Genomic DNA, 19,801 nt, shown 5'->3' with positions numbered 1-19,801 from the left:
TGAGAACATAACAAGTCTCAAGTCAAGATGGTAAAATACTGCCTTAGCTGTGTTATAACATCAGAACTGAGTTTGGTAGTATCTCACATTAAATGTACACATTCCTTCATTCAAACATAAGCTCGAATCTTTCCATCAGATCATCATTTAGGGATGATCTGTGTAAGGCAGTGGTGTGCTGGAACTGCTACAAAAATGCTGGGGTAAAAAGAAACTGCCATTACAGTGTAATCCCACTCAACTTTATCACCCTTGAAGGAACTGCAGCCAAGATGATGGGTGGTAGTAAGCCAAACCTAGAAGTAAGACAGATGAGGAATCTAAGCTGTCAGGAAAGGGCCTAGCAACTAGCCAGTTCTGTGACAATGTACTGATAATACAGTTAATAAGAATTTTCAAAGAAACAGGGAAGGTAAGGGAAGAAAGAGGCAGAGAGGGAAGATTAGAAAAAATACATCCTCACAAAATTTTAAAGGAATGATAATAAAAAGGTGACAGAGTTATTAGTCAAATAGGATGTTGAAGTACAATGGAACCTCTCTCTCTCTCTCTCTCTCTCTCTCTCTCTCTCTCTCTCTCTCTCTCTCTCCCCCCCCCCCTTCTCAGTTTTTCAAGACAGGATTTCTCTGTGTATTTTTGGAGCCTGTTCTGACACTTGCTCTGTAGACCAGGCTGGCCTTGAACTCACAGAGATCCACCTGCCTCTGCCTCCCAAGTGCTAGGATTAAAGGCGTGCACCACCACCACCTGGCGTAATTGTCTCATATGAAAATTTTGGTTTCTTATGAAGATGCTGTATTTATGGGTAGCCATAGATATTTTTTTAAAATTTTTCCCTATTTTGGATTCTGAAAGTGGAGCCTAGGGCTACGTGCACTGTGTGCTTATGTCCCTCCACTGAGCTTACAACCCCAGGTCAATACCAGGATTCTTGAGTCATTTGATAAGCAAGAATACAATATAGAAAATCCTCCTTTTTCCCCTTGGTTGCAGAATCATCATTAGTTTAAACCAGTCATGATACAACCTCTTTTTGCATGTATTATTTGGTGTATAAGATTATATTGTACTTCTAAATAAGAAGTCTTTAACTGCTTCTGAGAAAGACTTTTGTTTTCTTGATGAGTAAGATAAAGATACAGAGGGAGGTATCTTTTCCTCCTGCACCCCCTTTCCTTCCTCTGACCCAGCCAGCTGAAGTTATTATGTTTGGATTGGGTAGGGACTAGTCAGCACACTGTAGATGGCCAAGTTGAACCTCGGTCACTGATAACATTGTTTAGCCACTGTCCAAGCAGGGTGCTGCCCACCTCCAGACTTCCTATGATGTGATACAATTAAGCATCTTTAATGGCATGGGCCATAGATAGCGTTATGAATGATCCAGGGCCAAATGGTCTCCTAGGTACAAGAAATAATTGCACTATCATCAGCACACCACAAAGGGGTCAGTTCTTTATTTCTCACAGGTAGAATTTTAGGACTACACCTAAGGAAGTTTCTCCTCAGTAATTTGAGGGAAACAAGGAAGGAAAAATCACTTTTGTCCAAACGAACATTACAGGAAGTGCTTGGATGGTGTCCCGAAGCCAGGAGTTCATGAAGAGACAGGCAAAGAGAAGAAAGGACCCCATCTGTGGATCCAGAGAGGAGAAGGCACAGCTGGGTAAGGTACTAAAAGCTGGAGGCATCATTCTACTGGTCAGTTGCTTACTATGATACATAGGGTCCAGAATTTGTTGCCCTGCATATGTGAGTCTTGAGTCGAAGGAAAGGTGCAAAATTAATGACAAAGGTTGGGTGGGCTGTGCAGATGGCTCAGTGGGTAAATAATTTACAGTGCAAGCGAGTTCTCCAAAACCAATGTGTGTAGTGATGAGGCGAGCAGGCCTGCTTTTTGTCATCCCCCCACCCCAGCTCCCGCACTGCTAGCTTAGACCCAGAATAATTACACAGAAACTGTATTCATTTAAACACTGCCTGGCCCATTAGTTTCAGCCTCTTATTGTCTAATTCTCACATCTTGCTTTAACCCATATTTAGTAATCTGTGTAGCACCACGATATGGTGGCTTACCGGGGAAAGATCTTAACCTGCATCCATCTCAGAGAGGAGAGGCATGGCGTCTGCCTCATTTCCCTTCTTACCAGCATTCTGTTCTGTCTACTCCGCCCACCTAATTTTCTGCCCTATCAAAAGGCCAAGGCAGTCTCTTTATTAACCACTGAAAGTAACACATAGACAGAAGGCCCACCTACATCAAATGTGAAAGAAGAAAACTACCTGGTGCCTATGCTTGTATTCCTAGTGCCAGGGAGGCAGAGACAGTCACATTTTTAGGGCTCAATGACCAGTCAGCCAACTAATTAGCAACCCCAATGCCAGTGAGACCCAGTCTCAAAAACAAAAGGCACCAGAGCAACAACATTTGGTACCACACACACATGAACACACATATACATGGCATACATGCACACACACACAAAACGGAAGCCTTGGTGAAACAATGAAGACCTTGTGCTGATGAGATATGGACTATGTTATCATGTGATAATAAATGTGGTAAATTAAAGAAAGTCACTCGATCTTACTAGGAAAAATGTAAGTCTTGACATGGCATTCATTTAATTTTAACAATGAAGCACATTAAGCAGTTTTAATTTTTACATATGAATAGAGATTATAAAATCATGTAAATATGAATGACTTTCCAGACAAAGATGCTTGCTTGTGGTGGTATGACCAAGTAAAGCTATCAGTCACATTGATAATGGAAACTTGGAGCCAACATGAAGCATGAATTTATTCCAGTACTGTTCATTTAAAAACTAATAATTGTCATGGCACACTGGTCAGCAGAGATGGGATGAGAAAGATTAAAAATGGAGCTGGGTGGTGGTGGCACATGCCTTTAATCCCAGCACTCGGAAGACAGAGGCAGCTGGATGTGAGTTCACAGAGATCCAGCCTGGTCTAAAAGAGCTAGTTCAAGGACAGGCTCCAAAATTACTGAGAAACCCTGTCTCAAAAAAATTAAACATGGTTTTTAATGTTAAAAGTGTTAGGAATATTTCTTAAGTCTACTCTCTGACAATGCAAAAATTCCCAATCAAGCCAAATCAAAAGAAGCCAAATTAAAAAATATCCAGGTTTAATGGAAGGTCTGCACTCTCGGGTGGCCCCGAGGGGGAAACCGGGAAGCCGTGGGAACGCAACCCCTGGGAGGAAGAAAGGGGGACCACAGGTTCTTCTTTTGGGGATCACTTAAGTACCCTGGGGAGTGGTCCTGACCCCACCCCCAGGAAGTGGTCATGACTGGCCTGCTGGGATTTGAAGTCCAGACCAGGTCTGGGGGCTGAGATAGATGCCAGGGACTGGGGCCTAGGCTCCCAGCCTAACAAAAAGTACTTAATATAAGGATTAGAAATGAAGTGTGAAATATTTTGGTAATTGGTGGTAAGAGTCTTTTCTCTTCTTCCACCATGTATGGCCCTAGGATTGAACTCCAGTCATTAGACTTGGTGCTGAGCACCATCTCCCCCTGGGCCATCCTGCTCACTCCACTGACACATTCTCTATAAACATTTCCAGGTACCTGCCTCTTCCTAGGCTCTTTTGTAGATGCTAACATATTAAGACACATATGAACTTTCTTCATGTGAACTGGTGAGCAAGAGAGGCAAGATATTATTACGAGATTAAATGAGGAATTACAGCTGTGTCGGGGGCTTTGAGGGACATATGTTAGAGCTGGAGTGTAGAGATCCACACACGAGGACCTAGTTTGGGGATTTGACTCCTCTTGGAATATAACAGATGGTTACTAGGGCCCAGGAACAGATGTGAAGCAAAGGGCAAAGCATGCTATGGGCTGTGATGCAAGGTACGGAGACAAATGCCTCTGTCTTAGTCACTTGTCCTTGTGTGGTGACAAAAGCAACTTAAAGAAAAAAGGGCTTATTTGAGTTGACAGTTTGAGGGAGTCCCCAAATCACAGTAAGGAAGTTATGGATTTCTTGATGCATCCAATCAAGAAACAGAGAGGATCCCATGGCACTGGGTCACAGAGAATGAGGAGGAAAAGAGGATATTGGGGGTTCAGGATCTGCATTGTTAGAACCAAAGATTCTCAATAATGATAGCACTGAACTTAAAAAAGGCATAAACATAGTACACAAAACTATTAGTATCAACCTGATGAACAGGGAGCCATATAAGCAAAGCAAAGATGATTATTGCTTTTGTACTGGTGCCTGCTATTTAGAAATCCATCTGTTTAGTCTCTGTCATCAATGACTGTGGAGTATGAGCTATTTGAAACACAGACATACTCAGCTTGCCCTTATTTATCCCTCCATGAGTATATCATTGGTACAAAGACTAATGGATTGATTGCTTCTGTACTGCTCACTTCACAAACCATCTAGTTAAGCTGCTACCTCAATCAATTTGGCAATGAAGATCAAAAACTTTAAGAGACCTCTTCCAGCCTGAGCACATTAGCATACCATCCCCACATCCTCATATATCACCCCAGCAACTTAGTATCCCACCCCAGCATCCAAAAATCCCACCCTGATATACTAGCATCCATACAGCATTCTAGCATCCCACCCTAGAATCTTAGCATCCCACCGCAGCATCCTAACACTCCACCTTCACATCCTAGCATCCCATCCCAACATCCTAGCATCCTGCCCTAGCATCCACCCATTCCATACTGGCATCCTAGCACCCACACAGCATCCTAACATCCCACTGCAGCATCCTAGTGTATACAGCACCTCCAATGTGGCTACTCAATCATGTCCAGTTGCTCCTACTCTGCCTCAGTTGCCTAAATTGGTCTAGAAATAAGCAACAATGTGAACATGAGAAGAACCTGGAAACTGGAGCTAGACATCTACTTAGAGAGTCAGACTTTTGTGGTTGGTTGTGATGACTCATTTGTATCGAAACATGCCTGGAAGCTTTGTCTAAATCTGTCCTAATCATCTCTACAGAGCAGAAGTTAATATATGGTCATAACAAGTCAGTCCTAATGATGCTCCTCTTTGTAGCAAGCTTTGGTGATCTTGGGAGGAATTCCACCTCGGGGTCAGAGGTGCAGAAGCTCTGTATTGCTGTCCCATCTGCCAGCTCACCTATGCTATTAAGAGGCTGGAAACATAATTAAGAGACAAGCACCACAGATGCTGCCGTTTATAACATCCCGAGGAAGCCGTCAGAACGGGTAGGACATGAAAGGATAATTTTGCTTATACAAAATAGCAGACTGCAAACTAACACCAAGAAAAACAAACAGGCAGATGGAAGGAGTGGAGAAAGACATTGGCACAGCTGTGTGCAGGATTTAGACACCCAGATGCAGCGTAATTTGGAGAGGGGGATGGGAGATGAAGAGAATCCGAAAGAAAAATCCAGAAACAGAGCCAAATAAACATGCTGAAGAGTAACGAGGTCCTCTTTTTCCCACATACAGGTTGGACTCTCACAGGCATCTATCTTCTCATACCCTGGTGGGGGAGGGTCATTTCCTGGGGGATGGATGCAGAGGCCTCAAGGACAAACAAGATAGATAGGCATCTATGCTAGCAGGGGAAGCAGTGGTAGTAAAATCAACAGCTGTGATTGCCATGAAAGAAGGAAAATGGAATGCTATCCAGAGGAGAGCGAACAGCAGGGGTCAGAGCTGTTATCAGCTGCTCTCTTCACATAGCTGCCTGTGTGCATGGCTGCATTCTTTTTCAGAGGGGGGAGGAGAGAGAGAGAGAGAGAGAGAGAGAGAGAGAGAGAGAGAGAGAGAGAGAGAGAGAGAGAGAGAGAGAGAGAGAGAGGAGCCCCGCAGGCTTGAAGAGGGGCCAGGAAATGCATCACCCACGGAGAGTTTCCACTACACCTATGCTGCTGGGATGGAGCCAGTAAATATCTCTTCATTAATGTTTGCTTTTTTAAAATGACAGCAAATTGACAATAATAACAAAACGCTCACAAACGCACCATCCTTAGTTATCTCTAGGAGCTAGGAAGCTGAAGTTGTAGGGGAGGAACCAGGATTGAACCTGAGGTCTTTGTTATACCCTAGAGAATATGTTCCAACCATGAGAAGGATCAGATCCATTATTTCTGCTATGTAAAACCATACCTTGTTTCCTTTACCATCTATTCTGCTTTCACTAGGTTTGGGGAACAGCACAAAAGCGGGACACAGTGGTGTGTGGGCTCCTCTGGGGCAAGGATATTTGCTTCTCCATGGGTCCCCTGCCTGATGCTGCAGTGGTGGAGGCAGAGCTCTTCCAACTCTGAGTCTGTGTCCTTTCGTGGGAAGCCAGACAATATAACTTCTGCATTCCAGTTCCCGGGTTCTTCACAGCAGCTATTCTGGGGAAGGGGAAGGAAAATCTCACAGCACTTTCCCTAGAGAAGAGATGCCAATGTCAACCGTTAAAAAACGTCATTAAAGCAAATGAGAAACGGGTTGAGGACATTTTTATGGGCCTAGAATACTGTGCTTGGAAGTTTTATGGAGACCACAGGAAGCCAGAGAGACAATCACACTCATAACCTTTTTTTAGAGTCTGGTGGCGATCAATCTTTGCACTCAACAAGAGTGTGTTTTGGAAAGGGGAAGTTACCATCGGGGACCACGTAGACTTTTTCACAGAGCTTGTGGACCCAGTAGAAAGAGAACGCCCCAAGTTAAGTTACTGTGGGATCCTTATCCAAATCCTTCCAGAAATGCAGCAAGAACCCCTCTTTGTGATCTTGGAACACACCAAGAACTAGCCTTTTGAGACTGTGTTCTCTGCTGAAATCCCAGGGTTTGCCATGTGACACTGGTGATCTCTGCCTGCTAGCTTTGTTCTTTCTTCACGTGACAAAAGGAAGCTCAGAAAGTCCAATGCCTTTGGACAGATGAAGAAATAACAAGGGAAAGAATCTTAATGGGGCTCAGCAAACTCTTATTAATCATGCTGCCTCTCTACCCAGCTCCGGAGATGCAGATTTATAGCAGAAATGTAAAACAAAACTATGCTTAGAGAATTTTCCCCAAAGTGCATCCCATGGGCTTATATTTAGGGTTATAAGCTGAGCAAAGATACTCTTCTCCATAAAGCAGGAGTTGTTTTTAGTGCATTCCCACCCAGGGAGGTGAACACATTTCTAAGGGCTTGCTTTCCGGCTTTACAGTCTTACAAATGTGTTTTCCTTAGAGCCTCAGAAGATGATTCAGAATATTCTTGAAACATTTCACTTCTATTTACACTGACATCTCGTGGTAGCATCCTGTGACTGCAGTCTACATTGTCTCAGGAGTCAAACTTGGCATTTCATCTCCAATTGTTTAATGCATTAATTGAACTAGAAGTTATTAAGTACTTAATAGGTACCAGGAATTGTGCTGTGCACCAGACAACAGTAGAACACAATCGTAGAAAGACTGTAGAAAAAACCAAATAAGAAACTATTGTAGGAACTCAGGACTCATAAATATAAGAACGACAATCCAATCTTCATGCTTTATGGGTTATGTTGTGGGTTTACTAATGATTGTACCATTTGTTGGGAATTTTCTATCTTTGCAGGGACTATAGATGGTGAGAGGCATCACTCAGATTTCAGATTTTGAGACAATTGAAGCTGTGAAAGCTTATTGAAACACAAGAATAGGCATAGAGTTTGAACCTTAATTTTCTCCAGTTATCAAAGTCAGAAGTTTACCTCTTGTGCATAGGTAACACTGAAAGATTAATTAAAATGATTGGGCAGGATGGGAGGCAAATGGTCCCCGAAGAATAACCAAGTTGAATGCTGAACAAATGGCTTAGCAGTAAAGAGTGTTTGCTGCTCTTGTGGAGGATACGAGTTTGGGTTTAAGCATCCCGTATCACAATCCACTGGTAAACTTGTGCTCCAGGGAATCTGATGCCATCTCCTGGCCTCAGTGAGCACCTGCACTCATGTGCATATGCTCACACATGGACAAACACACACACACACACACACACACACACACACACACACACACAAAGATGTAAAAATAAATCTTTCAAAAGCCACAAAAGTTTATTCCATGTGACTTAGACCATAACAAATAAAACCTGAGCAGATTTCCTATGTGGCTTTTAGTGACATTCTCTTCATCTTAACTTGATTCAGCAACCTAAAAGCCTACCGCTGACGTCTTTGTGCATGTATTTTAGCTGTTTTTCTGCAGACTTCTAAAAACACAAAGGTATAAATAGAGACCCATACTATGTGTACTATTTTGCAACTTGCTTATTTTGTTGAATTTGCTAGTTTTCTTGCTATAGTGCAATTTGTGTGGCCCATATTTACAGTATCCAAGGAAAACTCAGTTATATGTATGAGAAAGAGCGCCAGGCTTGCCTAGCATTTCTGTTTAGGATTCCAGGATAAGCCAAGACTTGTACTCCCCAGGATTTTATCTAGAATCTGCCCCAGGCTCATTCACATATGGTCAGGATTCAGCTTACTATAGGACTCAGGAACCACAGAATGCTCCCCAGGGACAACTTTTAGGTCCTAAAGTTGTTTGGAGACCTCTGTTAGAAATCCATTTGTCTGAGAGATGGAGACATACTGCCCATTCCCCTGAAGTTCTTTTCTGCAACTATGTAGAAAAAAAAATACCTTGGGTTTCAAGGACGCTTGTCATTACATTAGATCAGCTGCTTTAAGCCCACAGACTAGTTGACTTTAATCCCATCATGCAAATCCCTTTGGAATCCCTGGGAATACCAGCAGTGGGGCTGGGTTAGTCATAGGCTCCCATAGAATTCTGCAGTAAGAATTACTCTTTGGGACTGAGGGTGTAGCTCTGTCTGTAGAGTTCTTACTCAGTACCTGTGAAACCATTTCCATCACCCCATAGATCAGCAACCATAGTTATTCATACCTGTCGTCCCAGACCTCTGAAGCTAGTAGAGATAGGAAGATCAGAAGTTCAATGACATCTTCAGCTACATGGTAAGTTCAAGGCCAGCCTAGGATACTCGAGACACTGTCTCAAATAAACCAATAAACAAACAAAGGCTATTATTCCTTCAATAAGTGCCTACGAAGAAACTATTGTTTGTTAGATTCTAACCACACCACTGACTCTTCATTCACAGAGCTGATGCGCTAATGCTGTTGGAAGATGTGTCCTCTACCTTGTATCGAGCAAGCCACTGCCTGACAATTTCCTCCATCGGCTGTGTTACCCAGGCTCTCCCCTGCCTCATATTCCTGCATTTCTCCACCCTGTCTCTTTTCTCTTTCAGTCCAGCTTCCCTGCCTCATCTTCAAGACTCAACTCTGACATGGTCTCTTTCAAGAAGTAGTCTCTTGATCCTGCTTTCCCAAACACAGGGAGAGCACGTTAACGACAATTTTCCATTTTCTTCCACGACCACTCTCATCTCGTCCAAGGATGCCACCATGCTCTGATGTTGTTTGATAAAAACACATTTTCTGACAGCAAGACATAAGGGAATTCACAGTTCCTCTTGAGCAACAATCAAAGAACAATCTAAGAACAGTCTGTGTTTTCATATGCTCTAATGGCTAGTTAAATTTCTATCACATCCCTGCTTTCATCTCTGTCCATCCTTCCCTCCTGTGTGGACTTTTCTCATTTATCGTCTTCTACTTTGATCACAGCCCGCAAGACAGTTTGACCTTTGCTATGGAGGATAGACAATATTTCCTGTCAGGATAGTTTTTGTACTAGTTAATCACAGTGCAGGATGGGGAAATTCTTCTCTTATTGGTAATTTGGGAATCTCAAAACTAAAAGTAGGATCTCTTTTACGTTCCTAGCTGTAAAAGAGTATCTTTGCTACTGATTTCACATGCACAACTCAACTGCTTTCTGGAGCTCAGGAACTGCAGTTCCTGGGAGAAAACAAGGAATTTTCATTGAAAGCGCTTTGCCTGGCTCTGCAGACCTCTCTGAAATTAACTTCACATGTTATCCAGGCCACTCTATGTTGCTATAGAAACCAACATGTCAGCTCAGCAAAAAATAAGATAAAGATTGGTAAGAAACCACAGACACTACAACCTTTTTTAAAAACAATTTCTCTCTTGTCCTTGCACAGGTGTGTGTGTGTGTGTGTGTGTGTGTGTGTGTGTGTGTGTGTGTGTGAGTGTGGGATGTGTTTGTAGGCATATGAGCATGCCTCCAAGCATGAGTGAGAGCTTCTTGTCTATCAAACCCTACATTATTCCTTTCCCCTCAGGGGGTGTGATGTATGAGTGTGTGTGCCAGTGAGATTTACATTTTCTTATCTTAGAGTGGGGACCCTTCAGCATGCCTTCACAATTGTGGGGACTACTTTAGACAGTTGGTCTTGCCTCTGGGACCAAAGAGAGAAGCTTTTCTCTTAATATCTAGATGACACATTAATAAAATAATAATAACAATAATAATAATAACAACAACAATAATACAACATAAGAAATGGTTATGTAAGGAGCAAAGCCCACTATTGGCCTGAGGACTAAGTCGCATTCCACAGAAAAGAAAACAGAAAGCTGTGGTCAGTGTTTTGCTAATGACTCTGTGGTTAGGCCAGGTCTGCAGGCCAGAGCCAGGGAAAACATTTCACTGGGTTCTCAGAGGGTCCTGTAAAAGGTCCCTGCTTTGGTCTTGACGGGGAGTTGCTCACCCAGACAGAGCAGTGGGAAAATGTTCCCAATGTTGGACGCTCCAGCTGCATGCAGCAGTCAGCTTGCACTTCAGTTTGAAGAAAGGTCTGCTAAAAAGGCCAACGGCTGCCTTCTCGTCACTGAAAAAGGTGTCTGTTCAAGAGGGTGGCAAGATGAGAGACTCCGAGTCACCGAGTGAGTACAGTAGCTTCATCAGCACTGTGTGAGAAGTACCCTCCTGGAAGTGCCTGCCTGAAGGTGAGGCCTGGAGGTTCAGTCCCTTAAAGCATTAAGCGAAGTGTGAATGAGGACCCATTACTGACCTGAATGTTTTACGCATGTGATCTAAAACTCATTTAGCTTTCATAATTAATGTGCATGCTCAGTGTTACCTGAGGTTTTCAGACACAGATCTGTGATGTGGGATTTCCCTGTGTATGCTATGAATATGTTTTATTGCCATTAATTGGTAAAGAAGCTGCTTTTGGACAATGGTTTAAGAGAATATAGCCAGGCTGGAAAAGATATATATAGAGAAACTAGGTGGAGTCAGGGAGAAGCCATGTAGCCGCCTGCAGGAGACAGACACACTGAAATCTTGCTGGTAAGCCACAGCCATGTGGCAATACACAGATTAATAGAAATGGGTTAATTGGAGACATCAGAGTTAGCCAGAAATACGCTTAAGTTATTGGGCAAACAGCATTGCAATGAATACAGATTTCTTTGTGATTATTTTGGGTCAGGGTGGCAGGAAGCAAACTAGTGGTGGGAAACTAACTAGCAGCCTCCCCAACAAACCTGAAACAGAACGAGAGTCAAAGATGGGGTCACAGAATAGAGTCTGGTATGAGCCTACTGGGCAGCACACTTTGGCCTCCTTTCTGCTGCTTTCATTGTGCTGTCTCTGCTACTAGCAGGCATACAGCCTTGTCCTAATGCCCTACGTTATACTCTGCAATTCCTGCCTCCTATTAACATATACCAATGATTTCAGAAGGAACCAGTAGAGAAAGAGTCAGTGGCTCCATGAAGGGTTGTCTTGTCTACCGGGCACATTAACTACCCATTGAAGATGAGGCATGGGGAGAGAATTAAGATGCAATTCCTCATTTTCTCCATTTCTTCTCCTTCCATTCTTCCTTTCCATTATTCACTTTTAATTTAATAAATAATTTTTGAAAATTTATTCTGTTTCAGCTTCTGCATTTAATACAGTGTTAAAAGTACAACCTCCTAGACTTTAAATTACCTTTTTACTCATCCTGTTGATATAACTGTGTGTGTGTGTGTGTGTGTGTGTGTGTGTGTGTGTGTGTGAGAGAGAGAGAGAGAGAGAGAGAGAGAGAGAGAGAGAGAGAGAGAGAGACTGTATGATGCATGGTTCTTAATTTTCTCTTAGCAAAATTAATCAGGATGTTCTTTTCTTCTTCCCTGGTGATGTTAACATATGATATGGCACATCATCAGATGAGGTCCCTTCATTCTTCTTAAGCACTGCACAACACTCTAGTCTTTAATTTTTAAGTCTTTTTTTCTTCCTCTAAAGGAAAACTCATCTTGTGTCTCAAGGTTTCTTACTGAATGTACCAAGGGAGTTCTATTGCTTTAAAGCTTCCATTTGTTAGTGTGTGCATGTATAGGCATGTGCCTGAGTGCTGGAGAGGCCAGAAGAGGGCGTTGGATCACAGACAGTGCAAAGCACCTGGTGTGGGACTGTTGGGGTTGACTCCAGTTCTTTGTAAGAGCAACATGCATTCTTTGCCAAAAAGCTGTCTCTCTCTGGCTCCAAGTTTTAAAGTTTTGCCCCTCAGATGTTAAGCCTTTACCCCATAGAAACTTGATGTTGACTGGTATTCAGGAGTAATTCAATATCTCTTCTTTCCACTCAACATGAATATAGACACTTCTAGCTTCATCTGTGGAGTCTTTCACATCCCTCGCTGATCTGGTGGACTGGGCGGCACACGTTCCTGGCTGGGGTCCTACACACTTCATTCAATACCTTATTTATCCTCATCCAAATCTCATTACCTTACATGGCTTTGTGTAGCACCATCATGATTTAGTTTTTTTCATTCTTTCACCATTGAGCAGTTGATTCCAGATGTTTACTTAATAAATGTTTTATGCCATTAATTTCCCAAATTCTTTTTGATACAACATCATTGTAAACAGGGCTTTAAGGAATTATTTTATGGTCTTTGAACATAAATTCTCATTGTAGAGCTTTCTTTTTTTTTTCATTGATGCTTTTCTTGAAATCAGTAGGATTCTGCACTCATCCATTCAAAGTGACACTGTTTGTGCTTTTGCTTTCTGTGGTTTTTAATACATCACCGCATATGCATTAGTACACTTAACCCTTGTCGTTATTTCCAGACCTACATCTAAGGGGTTTTACTGTGTCAGCGATGTGTGTGTTTGTGGCATACATTCTCCCATCCTTGTCCTTCCAGAAGTCATGAGATTCCTAGCTGGTAAACTGTTCTAACCCGTGTCACAATCCGTAAGTGTGGAGTAAAGCTTTTGAAACATTTCATTGAATTTCAAATATTTATTTATAATTTCTCATTTTCCAATTTGTGCTTTTTGAAATCTATTAAGTATTTGTCATTTCTGTTTGAGTAATTCTGCTTTTTCTCATTGTCACTGACTTATGGATGGTTTCTTTTTTAGTTTTATGTTATTCCCAGTACATATTTTCCACACTATTTTTGGTGATTCTCTGATAGATTGATTAATTATGTCTCTAAATTTTAATTTTTCCTTATATTGGGGAAATAGTGGATACTAACAGCACTATTCAAACTTCTGTGGATTTGGGGTAATTTTTTTTCTTTGCTTTTTATGTCTGTGTGAGGTCAAAACCCAGGGCTGATCAGGGTCCTGAATTCCCCTAGAATAACCGGTTTTTCTTTCCCTTTTCACCCAAAGGTGATAGCTGCATTGCTATTAGAGTAAACCTCCCTTTAGTTTCTGTGTTGTTCATTCTCCTCAAGTCCAAGTTCCTTTTCACAGGAGGCTTCAGAACATTCTCTGCTCTTCTGAGACAATCATGTACCCCTTAACATGTTCTTTGTTCGTTGGTTCATCCTTAGCAGACTTCCATTTTTGGTAGCTTAACTTTGCATATTTATATGTGTATGAGTATTCATCCCTGATCTAGTTTCTCCTCCCTTGGCAATTTGCTGCGAAGTTTCCATTTTTGTCTGTTCCTTGTATCAGATGCTGCTCCCAGCCCTCATAGGAGCTAACGTTCCTACTCCTGGCCCTGGGTTCTAATGATCAAGGTAAGTAGTATGAAGCCTTTGAGAGGTGGAGGCAGAAGCATCCAGAGTTCAAAATCATTCTTTGGCTCAATGCATAAAAAGGTTTGCCACCAAAACTAATCATTTAGTTTGAATCCTAAGACCCACTGAATAGAAGAGACCCCTGAAAGTAGTTCTCTTACCTCGATACGCTTCCCACCCTACCACATCATAAGAAAACAAACACAATAATTTACCAGCCATGGTGGTGATTGTCTTTAATCCTGGGCCTCAGGAGGCAGAGGCAGATCCGTCTCTGAAAACTGGGGGCCAGTTTTGCCTACTCAGCAAGTTCCTGGCTAGCCAGAGTTAATAGTGAAATGCTGTCTAAAAACATTAAAATATAAGCAATGTGGAAAGATTATGTGAACAGAACTTGCTTCTACATGCATTCTTCCCTGTTTTCACTATAGGATAACATGACTACATATCAAAAGCATAAACAATGAAAATGACAGAATGAATCCTGGTCATGTGCAATTTCCCCATCACATACATTGTCCCTATCTTTGTCAATGCTATAAAAGTCAAACATTCCTATAGACTTCTACCTCTGCCCAATTATGTATAAAGCTGTAAAGGGAATCATTTTCCAGGTGGGTTAATTGATGTAAAAAACACAAAAGAGAATCTGGAGAGATGGCTCAGCCATTAAAAGTGCATAAGGATCTTCCAGAAGGATTGAGATGAGTTCCTATCTCACATCTTTGTATGTATGTATGTATGTGTAAAACAATCTTTTCTTATTTTTTATGTCAATTCCAGTTTCCACTTCCTCCCCTCTTCTTACTACTCCTACCTTCCCCCATCCAACCCCCATTTACTACTAAGAGAGGTTAAGGCTTCCCATGGAGAGTCAACAAAGTCTGACACATCATTTTGAGACAGGACCAAGACCCTCCTCCCTTTGTCTAGGCTGAGCAAAGTAAACCTCTAAAGAGACTAGGCTCTAAAAAGCCAATACAAACACTTGGGTAAAACCTGATCTCATTGCCAGTGGCCCCACAGACTGCCCCAGTCATACAACTGTCATCCATATTCAGAAGATCTAGTTTGGTCCTATGCTGGTTTTCCCTGCTGTCAGCCCAGAGTCACTGAGCTCCCACTAGCTCAGGTCAGCTGTATCTGTGGGTATCCCCATCATAATCTTTTTTCAAAGATTTATTTATTTATTATTTTTATTTTGTTATGTATACAGTGATCTGTCTGCATTTATCCATGCAGGCCAGAAGAGGATACCATATCTCTTATATCATTATCATATTATCATATCATTATAGATGGTTACGAGCCGCCATGTGGTTGCTGGGAATTAAACTCAGGACCTCTCTGGAAGAGCAGCCAGTGGTCTTAACCTCTGAGTCATCTCTCCAGCTCCCTCCCCCGTCATTATCTTGACCCCTTTGCTCATATTATCACCACTCCCTGTCTTTGACTGGACTCCGGGAGCTTGGTACAGTGCTTTGCTATGGATCTCTTCAACTGCTTCCATCAGTTGCTGGTGAAGGTTCTATGATGATAATTAAGGTAGTCATCAATCCGATTACAGGGGAAGGTCAGTCCAGACACCCTCTCCACTATTGCTTGTTGTCTTAGCTGGGGTCATGCTTGTGGATTCCTGGGAATTTCCCTAGTTCCAGGTTTCTCATTAGTTCCATACTGGCTTTCTCAATCAAGATGTCTCTTTACTTGCTCTCCTTCTCTGTCCTTCCCCGATTTCGACCATTCTGTACCCTCATGTTCTCTTCCCCCTTCCACTTCTGCCCTCCTTTCTCCCCCATCAACACTCCCAATTTTCTCAGGAGATCTTATCTGTTTTCCCTTCCTGGGGAATTCCTGTCTTAGGGTTTTCCTTGTTATGTAACTTCTCTGGGGTTGTGGGTTATAGACTGATTATCCCTCGCTTTATGTCTACTATCCAGTTATGAATTAGTATATACAATGTTTGTCTTTCTTGGTCTGGGTTACCTCTTTCAGGATGTTTTTTTTCCTAGTTCTATCCATTTTCCTGAATATTTCAAGATGTCTTTTTTTTTCCCTCACGGAGTAGTACTCTATTGTGTAAATGTATCACATTTTTAAAGTCAATTCTTCAGCTGAGGTGCATCTAGATTGTTTCCAGGTTCTGGCTATTACAAATAATGCTGCTATGAACACAGTTGAGCAAATGTCCTTGTGGTATGAGTGTGCATCCTTTAGATATATGGCCAAGAATGGTATTGCTGGGTCTTGAGGTAGACGAATTCCTAATTTTCTGAGAAATCATCATGCTGGTTTTCAAAACAGCTGTACAAATTTGCACTCCCACTAGCAATGGAGGAATGTTTCCCTTACTCTGCATGCTCTCCAGCAAAAGCTATCATTGCTGTTTTTGATATTAGCCATTCTGACAGGTGTAAGATAGTACCTCAGAGCCATTTTGATTTTCATTTCCCTGATTGCTAAGGATATTGAGCAATTCCTTAGGTGTCTTTCAGCCATTTGGCACTCTTCAGCTGAGAATTCTGTTTAGATCTGTACCTCATTTTTAAATTGGATTATTTGCTATTTTGATGTCCAATTTCTTGAGTTCTTTGTATATTTTATATATCAACCCTCTGCCAGATGTGGGGTTAGTGAAGATCTTTTCCCATTTTGTAGGTTGCCATTTTGTCTTATTGACTGTGTCCTTTGTCTTTTAGAAGCATCTCAGTTTCAGGAGGTCCCATCTATTAATTGTTGCTCTCAGTGTCTATGCTACTGGGATTATATTTAGGAAGTGGTCTCCTGTGCCCATGCATTCAAGGCTATTTCCCACTTTTGTTTCTATGAGGTTCACTGTGACTGGATTTATGTTGAGGTCTTTGATTCATTTGGACTTGAGTTTCGTGCATGGGGATAGACAAGGACCTATTTGCATTCTTCTACCTGTTGACATCCAGTTATTCCAGCACCATTTGTAAGATGCTGGATGCTTTCTTTTTTCTATTGTATAATTTTAGCTTCTTTGTCATAAATCAGATGTTCACACAAGTGTGGATTAACATCTGGGTCTTAAATTTGATTCCAGGGGTCCCCCTGTCTGTTTTTATGGCAATACCAAGTTGTATTCATGACTATAGCTCTAATGTCCAATTTATTGGGTTCTTTGTATATTTTGTATATCAACACTCTGCCAGATGTGGGGTTAGTGAAGATCTTTTCCCATTTTGTAGGCTGTCATTTTGACTTACTGACTGTGCCTACTATAGTAGAGCTACAGTAGAGTCAGAGATGGTGATGCCTCCAAAAGTTCCTTTCTTGTACAGGATTGTTTTTATTCTGAGTTTTTTTCCATATGAAGTTGAGTATTATTCTTTCAAGGTTTGTGAACAATTGTGTTGGGATTTTGATGGGGATTGCATTTAATCTGTAGATTGCTTTTGGTAAGATTGCCATTTTTATTATCCAAGAGCACAGGAGAGCTGACAACCCTCCTCTGGCCTCCACAAGCAGCAATGCACATGTGCACATACCCATCAGCAGATAGACATCTATACCAATAATTAAAATGAAAAAGATGTATATAACAAATAAGCGACAGAGAGAGGTTTCATTGCTTAAGGTCTTTAACTCCAGTACTCAGGAGACAATGGCAGAAGGAAATAGTTCTAGGCTAGCCCTGACTATATATCAAATTTCACACTAATCTGAGCTTTGAGAAACTGGAGGTATAGAGAGGACATAGTATATATGTATGTATATATGTATGTGTGTATGTATAAGTATATATATGTGTGTGTGTATCTATATATCCATATTCATATATATATATATCGGCCAGTCTGGACGACTCAGCAAATTTTAGGCTAACCAGGGTTAACAGTGAAATACAGACTAAAGTATTTTTTAAAATAGTATTCACTATTCATTATCTATTTATCATCTATCTATCTATCTATCTATCTATCTATCATCTATCTATCTATCTATCTATCTATCTATCTATCTATCTATCTACCTTTCTTTCTTTTTTTCTATCTACCTATAGCTATATAACTATATATATATTATATACATGTTCAAACACACACATATACACATAGAGAAAACACAAAAACAGCAAAATTGCCAAATTTTATAGAAAGAAAAATGCCATCCTCGCATAGTCAATTTGTCCTTTTGTTACTCATCAATGTCTCCAGTGAAAAGCCACAGGCAAAAAAAAAAAAAAAACCCAAAAAGGAAAAGTTCAGCATGCTGCCTGAAATTAGAAACTCATTTCTACATCCAAGAAAACAAGTATCAAATGTCAGAAGTCATGACCTTTCATATCTGCTGATAACTCGCAGACATGAAAATATTTTTCCACTCATGGGCAGGTGAATGGGCAGACATGCAAAGCTGGAGGGAACTCTACGGTGTGCAAAAGCGGACATAAGCATCCGAACTACTTTTAGCCATTCGGCACAGCAGCATCTCCCCATCCCTGAATAGGGGATGATTTTAGGGTCTTTTCAGTTGCCCCTTAGAGGCAGAACCCCATCTCCAATGCAGTGCTCCTGAAAGTGCCTGTGTACAAGCATCCACTATTTCTTCCAGTGAGTGACATAGAATGATGCTGTGGGCCATGGGAGGAATCTGTAATGACATTTCTGAAATAAACATCAGGCTTATATCTACATCACTGCTCTTCTAGTACCAGCAAATCAAGAACCATCTTGGGGGAACTTCTCCAAGGGTCCTGTGCCCAGCACAAGCCTGTCTCTTGTCACTCAACTTACGTCCCCCAGTCCCCAGAATTTGAGCTTTAGAGGGGAAATAATCACACATTTCTCCTTGAATTGTTTTCTTTGCAGGGAATAGAACTTCACATATAGGTGTTGAGTACACACCTGTTGATTGCAGAGCATAAGATGTGACTGACTGTGTCACACAAATGGGTTTCCTGGCATTTTCGGACACAATATTACCTTGTAATGAGGAACTCACCATGAGTTGGGCTAAGGTAAGGTACCACTTACTAAGGTGATTATTTAGTTTTCTCTAGACTCTCATACTTTCTATTAATGGCCAAGAAGGCCAAGTAAAAATCTGTGTAACTGCTAGCTAACTTTGAGAAATTCTTAACCTAAAGTTGTGGGAACATACAAATAAGCATTTCAGGCAACAACCTATCTGAAAATCCTTAGCTATTCTTCGTAAGTGTAATTATATATAATAGCTACATCTCTACTAAGAGGAATTCTGCTGGTAACTTCTAATTTCTTTCTGTTCAGTCCACACCTTCTCATTCAGCTGTGATTTTGTTTCTGTAGCCACGGGGGGGGGGGGGTTGCAAAGGTGTTGGAGACTATTGCTATGGGTGGCAGGAATTATTACATTGCTGGTATCTAATAGAGGCCACAGGTGCTGCTGCATATGGTGCTGATATGATATGCAAGGCAGCCTCCTACATTGAAGACTTGCCTGATCCAAGGCATCAGTACTGATAAAAGCCTTCACCAAACATGGCTATCTTCATATCTGTCTTCCTACCCAGTCAAGCTTGTGTTGTTTCCTGATTCTCTTTCTCTTACACACACACACACATACACACACACACACACACACACACACACACACACACACACACACACTGATTTGGTGATTACAAAATCAAGAAGCCAGCTCATTGCTGGTTTTGGTCTTATTCTTTGGAGCTCAGATGACCTTTCTCTTTGCAATGGGAACAATATTATTTGTGAAATGTTGCCAAATTCTTTGTTATCTGTCACTTCACCTCACCTTATTTGCTTTTTAGTGTCTGACTCCTCACTTAGTTTTAGGACTCTGACTTACTGTTCATTCCATGGATGCTTCAATTTTTTCAGCTA

This window comes from Microtus pennsylvanicus, chromosome 8 (assembly GCF_037038515.1).
Source record: "Microtus pennsylvanicus isolate mMicPen1 chromosome 8, mMicPen1.hap1, whole genome shotgun sequence".
Taxonomy (NCBI): domain Eukaryota; kingdom Metazoa; phylum Chordata; class Mammalia; order Rodentia; family Cricetidae; genus Microtus; species Microtus pennsylvanicus.
This window is presented reverse-complemented; position numbering follows the sequence as displayed.